Source organism: Pinus tabuliformis, chromosome 6, assembly GCF_031772625.1.
Source record: "Pinus tabuliformis cultivar Carrire ecotype Pingquan chromosome 6, CPIR1, whole genome shotgun sequence".
Classification (NCBI taxonomy): Eukaryota; Viridiplantae; Streptophyta; class Pinopsida; order Pinales; family Pinaceae; genus Pinus; species Pinus tabuliformis.
In genome coordinates, this window is record NC_142292.1 from 1,751,375,411 (window position 1) to 1,751,396,683 (window position 21,273).

At 35.8% G+C, this 21,273-nt stretch overlaps 1 protein-coding gene across 4 annotated transcripts in view; it reads right to left on the bottom strand.

Annotated features, from left to right (window-relative positions):
• Positions 1-21,273, bottom strand: part of LOC149265928 (uncharacterized) — a 265,831-nt gene that overhangs the window by 148,967 nt on the left and 95,591 nt on the right. Inside the window, exon 5 of one of the 4 annotated variants that reach the window (XR_016260102.1) lies at positions 9,014-9,088. The exons of the other annotated variants lie outside the window; for them this stretch is intronic. The gene's annotated coding sequence lies outside the window, so the exon portion shown is untranslated. The remainder of the gene's footprint in view (positions 1-9,013; positions 9,089-21,273) is intronic. 4 annotated transcript variants of the gene reach the window in all.

Below are 21,273 nucleotides of genomic sequence, written 5' to 3' on the forward strand. Positions count from 1 at the left end.
GGCTTCATTAGGGCAGAAAGATGATGGTTTAACTTATGCCATTTACTTCGATAGTAAAAATTTGATTCCTGTTGAACTTAACTACACAGTAACTGAGAAGGAAATGCTTGCAATCATACACGTTGTGAACAAATTTCGTCACTACATAATAGGTTATGAGGTTTTTGTTCACACTGACCACTCTGCCATTAGATACTTAATGAACAAACCTATAACTAATGGTACGATCACAAGATGGTTACTATTACTGCAGGAACTTAATCTCACAGTGCTGCACAGACCAGGGAAAGAGAACCAGGTAACAGATTACTTTTCAAGAACTAATCTCACAGTGCTGCACAGACCAGGGAAAGAGAACCAGGTAACAGATTACTTTTCAAGACTACAAAATCCGGGTGAAGCTGTTCCAATTGAAGATTCATTTCCTGATGAACATTTATTTGCAATTTCAATATTAACACCATGGTATGCTGATTTAGCTAATTACTTGTCCACAGGGAAGATACCTCCATCATTCAGCTCAAAGGAGAAGAAAAGATTGATTAAGCAAAGTGCAAGATATTCATGGGTTAATGGAGAATTGTTTTATACTGGTTATGATTTAATTATTAGAAGATGTATCAGAGAGGATGAAATTATTGACATACTAAAATCTTGTCATGATGAACCTTGTGGTGGCCATTTTGTAGCCAAGAGGACAACACACAAAATCCTTAGCCTTGGCTACTATTGGCCATCAATTTTCAAAGATTCAAAGAAGTATGTGAGAAGTTGTGACAGCTGCCAACGCATGGGTAAACCAACTACCTTAGATGAGATTCCACTACAACCACAGGTACATCTAGAGCCATTTGAAAAATGGGCTTTGGACTTTGTTGGACCCATTAATCCACCTTCCAAAGGGAAAAAGTACATCTTGGTATGTACAGATTATGTGACTAAATGGGCAGAAGCAAAGGCACTTGTAAGGGCAACTGAGCAAATAGTAGTCAATTTCCTTTTTGAAGAAATCTTTGTTAGATATGGAGTGCCCAGAGAGATAGTAACAGACCAAGGGACTCAATTCACTTCTAGATTGGTTCAAGAAATCACTGACAAGTACAAAATCAAACATAGGAGGAGTACACCCTACCATCCACAAGCCAATGACCAAGTGGAATCTACAAACAAGACACTAGAAGGGATAATGACTAAAACAGTGGCAACAAACAGAAAAGATTGCGCAGATAAGCTCAATGAAGCACTCTGGGCATATAGAATCACCTGGAAAAACACAACAGGGTTTACACCTTATCAGCTGGTGTATGGCAAAGAAGTCATGCTGCCAATAGAATTTCAAACACATACTTACAAATTGGCAGCGGACTTAGGCATTGAACTCTCTGAAGCACAACAAGAAAGAATTATTCAATTAAATCAGTTGGATGAGATGAGACAAGAAGCAGTAGAAAGGACAACATTGATCCAGCAACAAAGACGACAGTGGCGTGATAAACTAATCAATAAGAAGGAGTTTAAAGTTGGTGACTGGGCTCTATTATTTGACTCCAAATTTAAAGATTATAAAGCCAAATTTACAACACATTGGATGGGCCCATATTAAATACTTGAAGTTTTCCAGAATGGATCAGTCAAACTCGACACCATAGACCAAGAAAACCGAACATTTACAGTAAATGGACATAAGCTGAAGATCTACCACAAGCCTGTCAGCAAAGAAGATTTCATGAAAACAATGACACAACAAAATGAGGTTCAGATAGTACAACACTCTGTTGTGATATCTATGCCTTAGTCATTTTTCTACTTTAAAGTTTAAAACAAAGAATAAAAACAAAAAACAAAAAAAAAAAATTAAAAAATAAAAATAAAAAATAAAAAATAATAACAGTTTAGATGGGAAAACCAAACTCTGGCACACTCTAAACTCGAATTCTTACAGGAAAACCAAGGAATTAGCCAATAAGAATTCAGTGTTTCCCAGTTGTAGTTCAAAATAAAAAATAAATAAATAAATAAACCTTTGCCTACTTGAATTTCACATTGATGACTTGAGGACAAGTCATATGATCAGCAGGGGAGGAGAAAAGTTTGAACTTTTTCATGCTTTTTCACCTCCTTATTCTCAATATTCCATTACAGCAGAGGAAGGAATTTGTTTTATTTTTATTCTTCAATGGACTTTTCAACAGAGGATTGGTGTTCAATATTTCTCAAGAAGGATTTGTTCAATCTAAATTTGGAACACATTAACAAAGGGACCTGTTGCTTGATAATGTTTCAGAAGGGACCTGTTAAGAAGAAGAAGACTGCATCATCAGATTATGTCAAATCCTGTACAAATCAAATAAGTCAAGCAGGGTTAAATTTCAACAAGAAAACATCTGAAGGTTGTAAGATATTTTCATTTTAATACTTGAATTTCTTTTATTAATTTCAATTTTTAAATAGTGGTTAATGATATTTATTGATTTCAGTTGCTCAATCATTCAACCTATCCTATATCATATTCACTTAGCCTATCCTTCACTCAGCCAAATAGCCCGATCCCTAAACCTATAACTCAGTGTTCTATTCATGTAGGATTTATTCCTACTCTTCAAAACTATCCACCCTAACCTATATATCCCATTTCTTTATCCTGTACATAATACTTCGATTCATAAGCCTATACTCCAATACATCAATCAAATGTGCCAACAGATCTACTAAACCAAAATTTGTCAGATCTAGTTAAACACGGTCTCAAATCATACATTTCTGAGGTATGCGGTCCAGGTTCAAAGATTTGAATAGCAATGCAAAAGAAATTATGGTTTTTAACCGGAAAAAAATTTATGAAATGCATGTTATGACGAAACGTTTTGATTGAAAAGGGTATTAAGGGATGATATGACAAAGTGTCATCATAACAAGGATCAATGGATAGTTTCATAACAAGGATATTATGACAAAGTATCATTATAATAAGGATTACGTAGTTCTTCACGATCTCAGCCAGGGTTCATACCATACCATTATGCCGACAGTCATCATTTTGAATGTGACTGTTCCACATAACCATCGGGCTTATCATTACTAAGTGTTGTGCTGAAGGAGCGGTTCATTACTATTGAACGATGTGGGAAAGGTTCATTAGTGTTGAACGATGTGTTCATTAATGTTTGAAAAAGCCCGAATGCGTCGAAAAGCATTGCTCTGTTTCTAGAAACCCTGAACGCCTGAGAAATCCTCCTTAAGGCATGCATGAATTGTAATAAGGAGGAAAAAACCTGAATGCATCGACAAGCATTTGCTCTGTTTCTGGAACCCCAAACGCCTGAGAAACCCTCCTTGGGGTATGTGTGAAGCGTAATAACAAAAGCTACGAGTATGTTGACAATGGAAATGTCAACATACGAGTCTTAAGGGAAAATTACACAGGACCAGCCGAGAATTAAGAAGCAGATTCCATTTGAGGACAGCAGTCGTTTTCACTCCAGCAGAGACGAGAAATTTAAGGCAAAAGAACGGCATTCAGGTCAGCGTAGGACCAGGTAGTTTTTTTTCAAAAACCGTGGTCAATTTTTCTTACAAAGCAGGGTAAAAGTAAAATAATTCTCATGGCAAATAGAACCGAACCGGAACAAATTGATATTTCTAAACTGCATAAAGATTGTGTAGACATCCTTAGAGCAAAACAGTGGTTAGTTTTTCTGGAAAAATTTAACGGCCACAATGAGTTAACAACCAGGGAATTTGCTTCTTCTTTCACTGGAGAGAGAGCCACGGTAGGGAACCTATCCTTTAGAGTTTCAGAGGATACAATTGCCCAAGCTATAGGCATAAGTCCAAAGGGAGAGAAATATTTCAAAACTAAGCAGTTTAAGGAGAAATCCTGGACACATTTTGTATCTAAATCAAGAGTATCAACAGTTAATTGGACGAAAGGAATTCCTAGGAGTTGGCTTGTTCATCCTTGGGATGAAATAGTCTATGTGATTCAAAAATTCATAACATGTGAGGGCAGATACAGTATAGTGTTTCTTTATCATATTAAAATGTTGATGCATCTGAGGGGAGATTGTGTTATAAGTTTACCTTATTTTCTTCTGCAGAGTTTAACTAAGATGTCCAAAACTATACAAAAACAGAGAAGTAATATGGATAGGAGCTTATATCATTTTGGCTTGGTGAAAATCTTAATTGAGTTTGAATTGCAGAAGATAGGATTATCCTGGAAAAGATTTCTGGTTGCTAATGAATTTATAGCAGATGAAGAGGAACAAGAAAAGCAGCAAGATCCAGAATTATTGGTTGATGTGGATGATGTAGAAGAGGAATTTTCAGAGCACATACCTGATATCTCTGCTCCATCTAGTAGCAATGTAAAAACCAGAAAAGTGGTAAGGGAAGAAAATGAGAAAGCTGAGAAGGATTAGATTTTTACCACCTATGAAAGGAAGTCTAAGAAGACTAAATTTAGACAAAAAGGGAAAACATTGGAAGAAGATGACATCTTACAGCAGCCTCAGTATGATTATATACAGGAATTGGAAACAAAGGGCAAGGAGGAAGAACCACAGGAACAAAAAATTTCAGGCAAAAAGAAAAGGAAATTGGAAAGGAAAATTGAAAAACTGCAGCAACAACTTATGGAGTCTGAAATGCTGGAAAGAGTTGTGAAGAAAGAAAATGAAACCCTTAGAACACAAAGTAAAAATTTTCGGGATGAAAATGAGAAGTTGAAGAAGAAGGTCAGGAGACTCCAAGCCTATAAGGTTCAGATTGGTAAGAGGGCCTATAAATTATACAAACAGAAGAAGGCCATCAAAACTAAATACCAAATTTTGAAAACTGAATACAAGGCCCAGATGAACATCGATGCTTTACTCCAGGCAGCAGAGGCAGAGGCAGAAGCAGAAGCAGAGGAAAGGGTTTGACAGGTTAGAATTCATTTGCATGAGGACATGCAAAGTCTTGTGTTTGGGGGAGATGTTGGTACCAATTTATGACTGATTATTTTATGTAAAAACCCTCTTTTATTCATCATTTTCCTTTATTTAGCCTTTAAATTTCCTCCATATTCCTTAGAAACTGATTGATATAATGTTATTTCCATTATTTTTATTTTGGAATTAATTTTAGGAATTTTTGTGTTGAAATTGGAAATTTCCAGAAAATGACAACTTGTTATAACTTCTTGTAATGGCTCCATGGTTTGACATGTTGCAGGACAGATTGGCAAATTCGAGGACCTGGCGTTTGATCCTAAATGTACAAGGATGGTGGAATACCTATCCACTCTCGGATTTGAAGATTCTAGATGCTCGGTCAACACTGGTCAAACTCAGCCATTTTAGCAGAAATTCCACATTTTGTGAACAAACTTTGCTATCTTTGAGATTTTGCTCAAAATGAGGATCTGAACTAATTCGACCTCTTTTGATGTAATTGTTAGAATTTCATTAGGATTATGAGGAGTACGAATAGCTTCCTCTTGTTGTGAAGATTTAGTAGTTATTGATACATGAAGAACTTGGGAACCCAGTTTATGTACTTTTGATTTCCAAACTTGAATACAGAGATACAGTGTTGGAGTCCATATTTATGTTTCAGATCCAGTAGTTGTCTTCATTGGAATTAGTTTAAGGTGTGCTTGCAAAGTGTGGAGGGCCCCCACTATATAGCTGGTACACTTTTCCTTGAATTCTCTTTTACAATTGCATAGAGAGATCTAATACTTAGAATTGTCATTCAATTAATATGTTGCAAGTTTATGAAATTGGAAATTGTTAATTGAAGAGATCACATCTGTTTTGAAAGAGTTTTGTAAGAAAACCTCAATTGGTATTCATCTTGAAATTGACAATTGTGCTTGTTATTTCATGGTTTTATCTCATAGTTTGATCTATATTTCCCTGTTTATTGGTTGTGATTTGTAGTTGCAGAGCTCAATTGGTAGTTTGTTGACTGAACCTTGTAAGAGGTTCCACTATTGTTGATCTCCAAAGCTACATATTTCATTCACTGTTTTGTGTGATGAGTAATTAGGACTCTGTTTTCCATATAAACAATTAGATTTGTTTCATTTAAGTAAATGCTTAAGTGTTAAAAAAACAAAGAGAAACCTCTTGTAAAAGAGCATTGTTGATTTTTCCACATTAAGCTGTCATTTAGAAACTAAATCCTTCTAGATCTATATATATTAGATAGCACCTCTAAGTGTACCTACAGAGAAATTGAAGCATGATTTACATCAATAAGTAAGGCCCAAGAGTCGTACATCATCAAAGGAATCGCTAGAGCAAACTCTTTTTATCTAAATACTTTGCAAGGTGATCCCGTAGAGCTGCTAGCAAATGGGCAGATGTTCAAACTATACTACAACGATGACATCTGATGCCATAGGGCATCATTTGTATAGTATCTCTAACCCTATCCCTTTTTACTTCATGTCATTAGTTAGTTTTATTTCATGCATTTATGTTTTAATATTCCTTTCCAATTTGATGAGAGTAGAATTTTTCTATTCCAACTGATTTGTTATATAATATGTATGCATGAAAATTTCGATTTTGAATGGATATCTGTTTGATGGACCTCTGTTTTCTTGAATGCAGGATTTGTCCCTGAGCTACCAAATTAACACTCCCTCTCAACTAGAGAGAAATTTCCAAACGGAACATGAATCTTATCTCAAAAACTTCGCCATCATCATCACTGAACCAAGTCATAATTTGTCTGTGCTCATCTCTGCTCATCTATTGAACATTCTTAAATCTAAAGAAGAATCATCATAGGAGAGCTAAGGTTACCACCCTATATCCAAGGACAATAGAAAGAATACCAGTTATCATGAGGTAAGGATCACAATTATCCTATTGCCTGCTAATCTTCCCAACTTGACCTTCAAGAGTCAGTGGTAGAACACATGCATCCCCCCACTTGGACAAGATACTACTTACCATAAATCATAAGGATCATAGTTATCCCAAGTCTCCTCACCCATTGTCCAGATGGGTGGTAATCCCAACAAGCCCAGCTTGTGGGTAGGATGGCAACTGGGGTATATTCTGTCAAATTCCAAAAGTGACAATAGGCAAGATACTACTTACCATGAAAGATCACAGTTATCCTACTGTCAGACAATAGGTAGGATATTACTTACCGTGAGGTAACGATCACAGGTATCCTATTGTCCAAAGTTCCCTCAACCCCAGGAGGTCTCCAGCTCAATTCCTTTCCCTGGGATCTCAAACAGTGAGAGAGCATAGCTCAGTGTCCTCAATCATTCGAGACCTTTACCTAGCAGGGTCACATCCATCAATCCAAGCTGCTCTCTGAAGACCAAGAACTTCCCTTTAAGCAAAGCCTTGGTAAGAATATCTTTTATCTGCTCATTTGTCGAAATGTGATGGGGTCTTACTACTCCTCTCTACACCATATCTTGAATGTAGTGATACCTGATCTCAATGTGCTTGGACTTGTCATGAAACGCGAGATTCTCTACCAATCGGATCTTATTCTTGTTGTGCCAATATATCACTGTCGTATCCAAAACCTACTCAAACAGCTCTCCAAAGAGGTTCCTCAACAATACTACTTGCAGTTAGCCATGCTAGCAGCGATATACTCTACCTTGATCATGCTTAAAGCTAAGGACTTATCATGGTATAACCCAAGCTAAAGGAGCACCCTGATGTGCTCATCCTGTCAATAACATTTATGGCCCAGTCAGCGTCAGTGTACCCATGAAGTCTCACATCTACAGCAGTATATCTTAGACCAAGATTAAACGTCCCACGCAAATATCTCAACACATACTTGGCAGCAACCTAGTATGCATGAAGAGACTCAATCATAAATTGACTCAAAGTGTTGACTGCAAAACATATGTTTGAACGGGTGTTCACAAGAAACATTAGTGCCCCAATCAATCATCAATACTTAGAGGGATTGGCCAAGTCAGGTCCTGCAGCAACAAATAATTTCTTAAAGTTCATCTCCATCGGACTTGCATTTTACCATTCGAAATCTTTCCAACAGTGTCACAACATATTTTCCTTGAGAGGAAAATCTCACTAGGCCTTTGTCACACCTCTAAGCACAGGAAATAATGCATCAATCCAAGGTCTTTCATTTTGAACTTAAAGACCAGCTCCCTTTTGGACTCGAGCATCAAAGGCTCACTACCTCTAAAGAATATATCATCAACATATAAAACCAAAATAAAAGGCATACCTTGGACCACCTTGAAGTAGAGGTTCAAGTCAACATTGCTTCTCGTGAATCCAAGCTTCACAAAGTAGCTATCAATATGGGTGTTGAGCTTTACTTGCTAAGGTAACTTAAGCTTTAATTCATTTTGTCAACCCGAGTAGGTACACTTAGAGGCACTTATCTAATGTACATAGATCTACAAAGATCTAGTGTTCTAATGATAGCCTAGTGAAGTGAAATTAACAATGTTCTCTTACAGGAGGTGTCTCCTTGTCTTTTTCAAACACTTAAGCATTGATTTAGATGAAAACAAATCTGATTGAAATCTGATTGCCTATTTAACAAAACAAAGTATTAATTACTTGTTGAAGATTCTACCATTTCCTTACAAGAACTTTACTCTATAGAATCCCTTCCAATCCTAAGTCATAACAATTCAAAACAATTTCTAAATCTCAACTAGTCAAGGCAATGAATGAGATAAGTAACTTTGGAAATCAATAATAGTTGATCATCTTAAAAGATTCATTCATCTAACTATAGATTGAATTCTGCAATTACAAATCTTAATCAATGGTAATTGAATTAGAAACTAACTCTAAAATTGAAATCATAAAAAAGCAATCATATTTGTCAACTTCAAGATGAATATTGGTTGAGATTTCTTACAAAGCTCTTTCACAACAAATACAAATCTCTTCAATTAACAATTTTTTAATTGCATGAACTTGCAACACATGAATTAAATAACAAATTCTAAATATCAAATCTATCTATGCAATTTATAAAGAAAACTTAAGAAGGAGTGTACCAGCTCCGTAGTGGGGGCCCTTCCACACTTTGCAAGCACACTGTAGGCTAACTCAAATGAAGAAAATTATTGGATCTGAAAGCATAAGATGAACTCAATATTGTAGCTCTGTATTTAAGTCTAAGAATCAAAAATACATATACTACGTTTCCAAGTTTTTCATATATCCAAAACTAATAATCTACATAGTTCTCCCTCTGAGTTATTTATCATAAATCTCCATAACAAAAAGAAACTATTCATACTCCTTATTATCCTAATAAGATCCTATCAATTACATCAAAGGAGGTCGAATTGGATCAGATCCTCCATTTAGGCAAAAATCTCAAAAATAGAAAATTTTGTTCACAAAATCTGGAATTTTTGCTAAAGTAGCTGGGTTTGACCAGCATTGACCGGCCACCTATATTCTTCAAATCCGGAAGTGGATAGGTAATCCACCATCTCTGTACATTTAGGTTCATGCCCACAATCTTCAAATTTTCCATCATGTTATGCAACATGTCAAACCATGGAGCAATTACAAGAAGTTACAACATCTTGTAATTTTCTAGAAAATTTCAATTTTAACACAACAATTTCAAAAATTAATTTCAAGATAAAAATAATGACAATGACATTATACCATTCAGTTTCTAAGGGTTATGGAGGAAATATAAAGGTTAAATGGTAAGAAATGATGAGAAAAAGAGGATTTTTAAGTGAAATGGTCAGTGATAAATTGATACCAACATTCCCCCAAACTCAAGATTTTGCATGCCCTCATGCAAATGAATTCTAACCTATCAAACGCCTCTTTCTGCTTCTGCTTCTGCCTTAGCTACCTGGAGTAGAGCATTGATGTTCATTTGGGCCTTGTACTCTGTCTTCAAAATTTGGTATTTAGTTTTGATTGCCTTCTTTTGCTTGTACAGTTTATAAGCCCTCTTACCAATTTGAACCTTGTAGATTTGGAGTTTCTTGACCTTTTTCTTTAACTTTTCATTTTCATCTTGAAATTTTTTGCTCTGTGTTCTAAGAGTTTCATTTTCTCTCATCACCACCCTTTCCAAAACTTTAGACTCCATAAGTTGTTGCTGCAATTTTTCAACTTTCCTTTCCAACTTCCTTTTCTTCTTACCTGAAAGTTTATGTTCTTGTGGTTCCTTCTCCTTATCTCTTGTTTCCAATCCTTTTATATAATCATACTGAGGTTGTTGTAAAATATCATATTCTTTCATTGTTTTCCCTTTTTGACCAAATTTAGTCTTTCTGGGCCTCCTTGTGCAAGTGGTAAAAAATTTATCCTGCTCAGCTTTCTCAGTTTCCTCTCTTACCATTCTTCTTGTCTTTATACTGTTGCTAGATGGAGCAGAGGTACTAGGTCTGTGCTCTGAAAATTCTTCTTCTATATCATCCACATGAATCAATAACTCTGGATGTTGTTGCCCTTCCTGTGGATTCTGCTGCCCTTCCTGCTCTTCATCTGCTATAAATTCATTAGTCACCAAAAAAAAATTCCATGACACACCTATCTTTTGCAATTCAAACTCAATTAAGATTTTCACCAAACCAAAATGATATAAGCTCCTATCCTTGTTACTTCTTTGTTTTTGTATAGTTTTAGACATCTTAGTTAAGCTTTGCAAAAGAAAATAAGGCAAGCTTATAACATAGTCTCCCTGAGATGCATTAGCAGTTTAATATGATAAAGAAACACTATACTATATATGCCCTCACATGTTATGAATTTCTGAATCACATAGACTATTTCATCCCATGGATGAATGAGCCAACTCCTAGGAATCCCTGTCTTCCAATTAACTGTTGATACCCTTGATCTAGATACAAAATGTGTCCAGGTTTTCTCCTTAAACTGCTTTGTTTTGAAATACTTCTCTCCCTCTGGACTTATGCCTATAGCCTGGGCAATTGTATCCTCTGAGACTCTAAAAGATAGGTTCCCTACAGTGGCTCTTTCTCTAGTGAATGAAGAGGCAAATTCCATGGTTGTTAACTCATTGTGCCCATTGAATTTTTCTAAGAATGTTAACCACTGTTTTTCTCTAAGGATGTCTATGCAGTCTCTATGCAATTTGGAAAGGTCGAATTGTTCTGGCTCTATTCTATTTGCCATGAGAAAAAAAATTTACCTCTTTTTACCCTGTGTTGTAAGAAAAATGTTGCTGTGAGAAAAATTTACTTCTTTTACCCTGTGCTGTAAGAAAAATTTACCAAAATTTCTGCAAGAAAACTACCTGAGCCTACGTTGTCCTGAGTGCTATTCGTATGCCTTTTTGTCTCTGTTCAAGTGGAAGACGCTGCTATTTTTGGATTGGAAACTCCCTTTTTACCGGTCCTGTAGAATTATCTTGCATGTCGTGGCCTTTCTTACTCGTATGTTGACATTTTCATTGTCAACATACTCGTAACATCATACGCATACCTCAGAGAGGGTTCTCAGGCATTCAGAATTCTTTTTTTTTTTAAACAACACTTCCTATGTGTTCGGGCTCTTACCAATACTCCACAATAAACACAGCGTTCACTTTACCTCTTTCAACACAGCGTTTGCGTTAATGATGAGCCTTACTGCCTTCGTACAGCATTCAATTATGTAATGAACCCTTGGTTCCTTCACACAGTGTTTAATTTAATGATGAGCCTTTGGTTCCTTACACAGCGATTTCTTAATAATAAGCTCAATAGCTATGAGCAACAGTGATGTTTAATTCAAATGATGAAATTGGGTATGATGATATGGTATGAACCCTCACTAAGACGTGAGGGCTACGGATCATTATGGTCTCTTCCTATGAATCATTAAGGTTCCCTCTAACTAGTCATTGATCTCTATTATGATGACATTTTGTCATAATCTTACTGCACTACCCTTTTCAATTATATGTCATCATAACATATGTACTGTGTTTTTTTTTAGGTTAAAAACCATAAAAAAAATATATATAACTTCATAACTATACAAATCATTGGACCTGGACCTGTACCTCAAAAATTATGATCTGTAGCTTCTGATCTATGGCTTTTGACTGTTTAATTAGATCTTGAATATGCTTGTTTTAGTGGATCTGTTGGTACATATGATTGATAGATTGAAGTGGTTGAAGTGGAATGGTATGTACAGGATAAGAGTATAGGATTTAAGGATCAGGTTTAAGGATTTATGTACAGAATGGAAAATAGGGTATATAAGTTACGATACCTAGATTTTAAGAGTAGGAATAAATCTTATAGGACAGAAACATGAGTATGTATGATATAGGATAGGCAGGATAATAGACACTGAAATCAATAAACATCATGAACCACTATTTAAAAATTGGAATTAATAAAAGAAATTAAAGTATTAAAACTAAAATTCTTACAGCCTTCAGATACTTCCTTATTTGAAATCTAACTCTGGTTGACTTGTTTGATGTGTTCAGGCATAGCAAAATGTGATGGTGCAGTTATTTTCTCTCTTAAGTGCAGTCTTCTTCTTTTTAACAGGTCCCATCTGGAAAATTTGCATATAACAGGTCCCTTTGTTGATGTCTTCTTCTTAACAAGTCCCATCTTGAAAAATAATGCTCTGTTGAAAAGTCTACTGAAAAATGAAAGTAAAACAAATTCATTCCTCTGCTGTAATAAAATTCTGAAAATAAGGAGATGAAAAAGTATGAAAAGATTCAAACTTTTCTCCTTCCCTGCTGATCATATGACTTGTCCTCAAGTCATCACTGTGAAATGTATATAACAGAGGATTTTATTTAGAAATACAAATGAAAAAAAATGAATTCTTACTGGCCAATTTCTTGGTTTTCCTGTAAGAATTCGTGTTTAGAGTGTGCCAGAGTCTGGTTTTCACATCTAAACTATTATTGTTTTTTTTTTTTATTATATTTTTTATTTTTTATTTTTTAATTATTTTTGAAAATTCTAAAGTAGAAAGATAACTTAAGGCATAGATATTACAGCAGACTGTTGTACTATCTGAACCTCATTTTGCTGTGTCACTGTCTTCATGAAATCTTCTTTGCTGACAGGCTTATGATAAATCTTCAGCCTGTGTCCATTTACTAGAAATATTCGTCATTCTTGGTCAATTGTAGTGAGTTTAACTTATCCATTCTCAAAAAATTCAATGATTCCATAGGGGCCCATCCAATGGGTTGTAAATTTGGCTTTGTAGTCTTTGAATTTTGAGTCAAAGAGTAATGCCCAGTCACCAACTTGAAACTCTTTCTTCTTGGTTAACTTATCATGCCACTGTCTCCTTTGCTGTTGTATAATTGTTCTCATTTCCGCTGCTTGTTGTCTCATCTCGTCCAACTAATTCAATTGCATGATTCTTTCTTGTTATGCTTCAGAGAGGTCTATTCCTAAGTCTACAGCCAATTTGTAAGTATGTATTTGAAATTCTATTGGCAGCATGACTTCTTTGCCATACACTAGCTGATAAGGCGTAAACTTTGTTGTGTTTTTCCATGTGATTTTATGAGCCCAGAGTGCCTCATTGAGCTTATCTACCCAATATTTTCTATTCATGGCCACTGTTTTAGTCATAATTCCTTCAAGAGTCTTGTTTGTAGATTCCACTTGGCCATTGGCCTGTGGATGGTAGGGTGTACTCCTTCTATGCTTGATTTTATACTTTTCAGTGATCTCTTGAACCAATCTAGATGTGAATTGTGTCCCTTGGTCTGTTACTATTTCAGTAGGCACTCCATATCTAACAAAGATTTCTTCAAAAAGGAAGTTGACTATTGTTTGTTCAGTTGCCCTTACAAGTGCCTTTGCTTCAACCCATTTAGTCACATAATCAGTACATACAAGGATGTACTTCTTACCTTTGGATGATAGATTAATGGGTCCAACAAAGTCCAAAGCCCATTTTTCAAATGGCTCTAGATGTACTTGTGGTTGTAGTGGCATCTCATCGAAGGTGGTTGGTTTGCCCATGCATTGGCAGTTGTCGCAACTTCTCACATACTTCTTTGAATCTTTGAAAATTGATGGCCAATAGTAGCCAAGGCTAAGAATTTTGTGTGTTGTCCTCTTGGCTACAAAATGGCCACCACAAGGTTGATCATGGCATGATTTTAGTATGTCAATAATTTCATCCTCTCTAATACATCTTCTAATAATCATATCATAACCAGTATAAAACAAATCGCCATTAACCCATGAATATCTTGCACTTTGCTTGATGAGTCTTTTCTTCTCCTTTGAGCTGAAAGATGGAGGTACTTTTCCTGTGGTCAAGTAATTAGCTAAATCAACATACCATGGGGTTAACACTGAAATTGCAAACAAGTGTTCATCGGGAAATGAATCTTCCACTGGAACAGCTTCACCTAGATTTTGTAGTCTAGAAAAGTAATCTACTACCTGGTTCTCTTTCCTTGGTCTATCCAGCACGGTGAGATTAAATTTCTGCAATAAGAGTAACCATCTGGTGATCCTGCCATTAGTAATAGGTTTGTTCATTAAGTATCTAATGGCGGAGTGGTCAGTGTGAATGAGGACTTCATACCCAGTTATGTAGTGATGAAATTTGTTCACCACATGTATGATTGCAAGCATTTCCTTTTCAGTTACTGTGTAGTTGAGTTCAGCAGGAGTCAAATTTTTACTGATAAAGTAAATGGCATAAGTTAAAGCATCTTCTTTCTGCCCTAATGAAGCCCCTACTACTGTATCGGATGCATCAGTTGAGATGTGAAAAGGTAAAGTCCAATTGGGTCCCCTCAAAACTGGAGCAGTGGATAATTTTTCTTTGAGTTTCTCAAAAGCAGTTTGACAACTACCATTCCAATTGAAAGATACATCTTTTGCAAGAAGCTTAAACAAAGGCAAAGCTATCTTACTAAAGTTTTCAATAAATCTCCTATAATAGCTTGCATAACCAAGAAAGCTTCTTACATCTTTTTGATTTGTTGGAATTGGCAATTTGACAATAATTTGAATTTTGGTTTGATCTACCTTGATTCCCTCGGAAGAAACATGATGTCCTAAGACTATTCCCTCATTCAACATCATATAACATTTTTCATTGCTTAAAGACAAGTTGGTTTCAATGCATCGTTTCAATACTTTCTCAAGATTTTGCAAAGAATGGTCAAAGGAATCACCATATACTGAAAAATCATCCATGTATACTTCAACACACTCATGGACCAGATCAGCAAAAATTGCTAATACTGCTCTCTGAAATGTTGCTGGAGCATTGCACAAGCCAAATGGTAGAACATTGTAAGCATATGTGCCCCAGGGACAAGTAAATGTTGTTTTGTCTTGGTCTTCTAAGGCTATGCTGATCTGATTGTAACCGCTAAAACCATCCAGGAAGGAAAATGATATTTTTCCAGCCAATGTATCCAAAACTTGATCAATAAATGGCAATGGAAAATAGTCTTTAAGGGTGGCTTTATTCAGTTCTCTGTAGTCAACACAAACTCACCACTTACCATTTTTCTTGGGGACTATCACTAGCGGAGATACCCACTAGTTGTCTGAGATGGGGTAAATGAAATTGACTTTCAGTAGCTTTTGCAATTCGTCTCTTACAATCTCTTTGAGCATGGGATTCATCCTTCTCTGTGGCTGCCTCACTGGTTGAATACTAGTGTCTGTGTAAATATGGTGAGTGCAAGTTTCTGGGTGAATTCCCTGCATGTCAGTGTAATCCCAAGCAAATGCCTTTTGGTATTTGGTCAACAAGTCAAGCAATTTATGTTCTTGAGATATTTCTAGAAATGCCCCAATGTTCAGTGTTTTTCCTGAGCTGATTTCTACAGTATTGATTTGTGTGTTTGTAATGGAGTTGATTGGAAAGATATCTTCACATAATGTTTTCGGAAAATTCATGGTACAAGTTTCCTGAAAGCTTTGTGCCAATATTTGATCTGCAACAATGTATTGTTCATTTCTCAACTCCTCTGAAACATCAGGTTGAGAGATAAACATTTCCACTAAGTCTTCATTATTGTTTTCCCTGAAATCATACATTTGATTGATGCTTAAAACAAAGTATATTTCTTCCCTATCATTGTATTTATCATCAAGCCATAGGTTTTGTGTTACTGCTGGAGCTTGGGCTGATGGGTACAAGGTAAGTTTCTTTCTCTCCGTGCCTCTAGAAATAATCATGTTACCCGATCTACACCCACTGAATGCATCAACAGTTGCCAACCATGGTTTCCCAAGTATGAGTGGGTGTCCTCCTAAGTTTGATTTTTGTTAGAGTACTAAGAAATCAACTGGATACTCCCAAGAGTCCAATGAAACAATTATATATTCCAGTATCCCTTCAGGTATAACTTTTGAGCAATCTTCTAATTCAAAAACAATCAGTGTTGACTGTAAATTTGTTAGCTGTAAAATTTTCATTGCGTCCAATGTCATAATATTTATTGCAGCTCCTAAGTTAATTAGAGTGTTTGGAATTGAAATTTTGTTGATGATTGTTGTGACTCTAGGTATGCCTGGGTCAACATATTTTTCCATGGAAACGACATTTGACATTAAGCCAGCTAAATTGCCAATGATATGTATTGTTTGTGGATTAAATCTTTTCTTTGCGGGCTTTTTGAGACATAGTTCTTTAATGGCTTTGCTATAAATTGGAATATCCTTGATTGCTTGGAGTAATGGCATTTTGACATACACATTTCTCAATTCATCAACAACATCGAATTGTGGCAATGGTATGGGTAATTTTGGTTGAATTAACAGCTCTGGAAATGGAGGTCACTGTACTGTTTTGATTTGTTCATCAATTTGACTCTCGTTTTGTGACTGTGTTGGAACAAATGGAGGTTCCATTTGCAGAATTCGACCTGACCTTAGTTCAATGTTTTGCATTGACAGAATTGGGTACACTGGTCCCTCATCCATGCTGTAAGTCGGTCTATCTATTCGGTTGTTTGGGTTAGCTATGGGCTGAGCTAGTAGCTGCATGGGTTTAGGAGGCTGATTAGATGGTAATTGTCGCTATGATGAATTTATTTGTGGAGCAGCAGGTAAGGTTTGCTGAGGATTTTGTTGTTAATAAGCAACTAGTCATTGAGGGTATTGTTGTGGATATGGCTAAGAATATTGTTGTTGATAGTGTTGAGGATATGGCTGAGGAAATGGTCGTTGATATTGCTCAGGTGGTTGTTAAGAAAATTGCTGAGGATAGGAATATCCTCTCCATCCCTGTTGTGGATATGTTTGTTGTTGTTGACTAAACCAATTTTGCCAGGGCATAAGAACATTCCAATAATTTTGAACAGGCATGTTATAATTTGTTGGATTTGGATTTTGAAACATACCTGGAGGTCTTGGTTGCCATGGCCTTCGAGCTCCCATGAAATATATGTTCTCCATCTCTGCATTGGCTTCCAAATTATAGTTCTGCAAAACTTTCATCTTTGTGCAATCCTTAGTGTCATGATTTTCTGTACAAAACCCACAAATCTGCACATTATCTAAAGGACATTCTTTCAAGGCATGTTTTCGTCTGCATTTGGGACAAAATATAGATAACTCTTGTTCTTGTTCATCTTGTCTTTTCTTTGCTTTCAGAGTGTCTATTTGATTCCCCAAAGTGCTTAAAAGGTTTGTTTTAAAATCTTCAAATAGATTGCTTAGTTCAGCTCTGGTAATATTTCCTGTGGCAGATTTAGTGATTCTAGGTATCGTAGTTCTTCTTCCATATCTTGCTCTACTTTTAGAGTACTTCTGACACAAGTCAGCAATCTCTTCTAAAGGTAAATTAGAAATGCCCCTTTACCCATGAGATTGAGGTCATCTAGATATTCGTCCTGGATGCCCTTAAGAAATATTGTTCGAATAAGATCAGCAGACATGGTTCTATGTTTTGATTTTTGCAGATTGCATGAAAATCTTTCCAAGTATTCTTCTAAAGTCTCATCTTCTTGTTGATTCATTCTAAAGATGTCATCTTTAGAGTCCTTTGATCGACAATAAGGTTGATACTTTTTTAAAAAGATTTTTCTCATGTTATCCCAATCAGTGACTGTGTGTTCACCTAATCCCATGAACCACCTAAGTGCTACAGCTTTTAATGTGGCAGGGAAAAGTCGAAGTCTGTGTGCATCATTGATATATCCATATGTTCGGCATACTATATCAAATTCAAACAAAAATGAATCAGGGTCTTCAAATGCCATACCATAAAAGTTTGGTAATACAGATGGTGGGATATTTCTCATTTTAATTTCTTCATCCATGTACTCTTCCCTATCTTGAATTGGAAATTTAAATGTTAATTCCTCTTCTTCTGGTGGATTTTGGTTCCCTCCAAACAGAGTATCATTTCCTTGTTTTTCTTCAAGCTCTCTTTGTCTTCTCCTTTCTTCCACTTGTCTCTCGTACTCTCTAAGTTGTTCTGCAGTAGGTCCTCTAGATCCTCCGTCTTCAGCCATTGTGATATGTGACTTGTCTAAGGTTTCTATCTCTTCTTCCTGTTTTGATTCTTGAGGAACAATCTATTCAAGGATAGGCTGTTGGATTCTTGTACTACTCTCTTTTTGTTTCCCTACTATAGAAGTCTCAAGTATATATCTTTTCTTTGCCTCATGAGCTAGTAGGATTTGTCTTTCAACGAGAGTAAGTTTCTAGCCTGATCTTTGATTTTCCTCAAGTTTTTCCACAATAACTTTTCCAGTTGGTGTTGTGTACTCAATCCTCTCTAAATTTTCTTCTTCCAATGGAGGGTTAGTTGTTTGGTAGGGGGTTTTTATGAATCTTCCTTTTTAATCCCTAGATCTAGACATAAAGAATCATGGCTTAAAGAATTAAAACTAAATATGTGTTTTTGTGGTTTTGTTTATTTAAGATTTTTAGATTTTTTTTCTTTTGCAAATCTTCCTAGTTTGCACCTCCCCGACAACGGTGGCAAAATGTTGAGCCTTACTTGCTAAGGTAAGTTAAGCTTTAATTCATTTTGTTAACCCGAGAAGGTACACTTAGAGGCACTTATCTAATGTATATAGATCTAGAAAGATCTAGTGTTCTAATGATAGCCTAGTGAAGTGAAATTAACAATGCTCTCTTACAAGAGGTGTCTCCTTGTCTTTTTCAAACACTTAAGCATTGATTTAGATGAAAACAAATCTGATTGAAATCTGATTGCCTATTTAACAAAACAAAGTATTAATTACTTGTTGAAGATTCTACCATTCCCTTACAAGAACTTTACTCTATAGAATCCCTTCCAATCCTAAGTCATAACAATTCAAAACAATTTCTAAATCTCAACTAGTCAAGGCAATGAATGAGATAAGTAACTTTGGAAATCAATAATAGTTGATCCTCTTACAAGATTCATTCATCTAACTATAGATTGAATTCTGCAATTACAAATCTTAATCAATGAAAATTGAATTATAAACTAACTCTAAAATTGAAATCATAAAATAGAAAACATATTTGTCAACTTCAAGATGAATATTGGTTGAGACTTCTTACAAAGCTCTTTCACAACAAATACAAATCTCTTCAATTAACAATTTTTTAATTGCATGAACTTGCAACACATGAATTAAATAACAAATTCTAAATATCAAATCTATCTATGCAATTTATAAAGAAAACTTAAGGAGTGTATTAGCTCCGTAGTGGAGGCCCTTCCACACTTTGCAAACACATTATAGGCTAACTCAAATGAAGAAAATTATTGGATCTGAAAGCATAAGATGAACTCAATATTGTAGCTCTGTATTTAAGTCTGAGAATCAAAAATACATAAACTACGTTTCCAAGTTTTTCATATATCAAAACTAATAATCTACATAGTTCTCCCTTTGAGTTATTTATCATAAATCTCCATAACAAAAGGAAGCTATTCATACTCCTTATTATCCTAATAAGATCCTATCAATTACATCAAAGGAGGTCGAATTGGATCAAATCCTCCATTTCAGCAAAAATCTCAAAAATAGAAAATTATGTTCACAAAATCCGGAATTTCTGCTAAAGTAGCTGAGTTTGACCAACGTTAATTGGCCACCTATATTCTTCAAATCCACAAGTGGATAGGTAATCCACCATCTCTGTACATTTAGGTGCATGCCCACAGTCTTCGAATTTGCCATCCTGTTATGCAACATGTCAAACCATGGAGCAATTACAAGAAGTTACAACATCTTGTAATTTTCTGGAAAATTTCAATTTTAACACAACAATTTCAAAAATTAATTTCAAGATAAAAATAATGACAATGACATTATACCATTCAATTTCTAAGGGTTATGGAGGAAATATAAAGGTTAAATGGTAAGAAATGATGAGCAAAAGAGGATTTTTAAGTGAAATGGTCAGTCATAAATTGATACCAACAATGGGCATACCAGGCTCTCGGGGCTTGATTTAATCCACAAAGTACCTTCTTCAGCCTACAAACGTGAGTCTTCCTATAATGTACTTCAAATCCCTACGGTTGCTCAACATATACTTCTTCCTCTAGTATGCCATGAAGAAATGTAGTCTTCACATACATCTGGTGAAGTGTCAATCCCTGGCTAGAATCAAGGGAAACAATAGATCTAATAGTGATATAGCGGGCAACAAGTGCGAAGATGTCATCATAATCTTCTCCCTCTTTTTGGGAGAAACCTCTAGCCATGAACCTCGCCTTATATTTCTCAAAACTCCCATCAGTTCCATGTTTGATCTTGTATAGTCATTTAGAAGTCACAACAAACTTCCCTCTAAGTTTCGAAACAACTTCCCACACATCATCCTTCAAAATAGAATCATATTCTTTGGCCATAACATATTTCCAAACCTACTCTTTCATTGCTTCTTCAAAGGGGGAGGCTCATCCTGTATGATGGTGCTCATCGCTACAACATATCCCTAGTATCGACATGGTTTCTTGTTTTCTCTAAAGGTTCCTATGGCAGCGGCATGTCTTTAGCATCCTTTAAAGTATCATGAAGCCAAGGCGGTCACATGGAGGAGGATCCAAGGGTCCATAGGTTCCATGGGATAATCAACAACACCTTTCTCATGTTCAAGCACAAAAGGACCTTCTAGTAGGTCCATGTCATCATCCTTCTTTTCAACAGGAGGTGGAGGAAGAATATCCCTTGCTTTTCCAAGGGCAGCTTTTTCATTGAAAGTCACATCCTTGTTAAACTCGATATTCCTTTGACCAAGCACATATATTCTAAAAGCTTTAGAATTATCACAACACCCAACAAATGTACCTTCTTTCCAGTGGCTTCCAATTTGTTCCTCTTGTCCTTCAAAACATGAAAGTACACGTG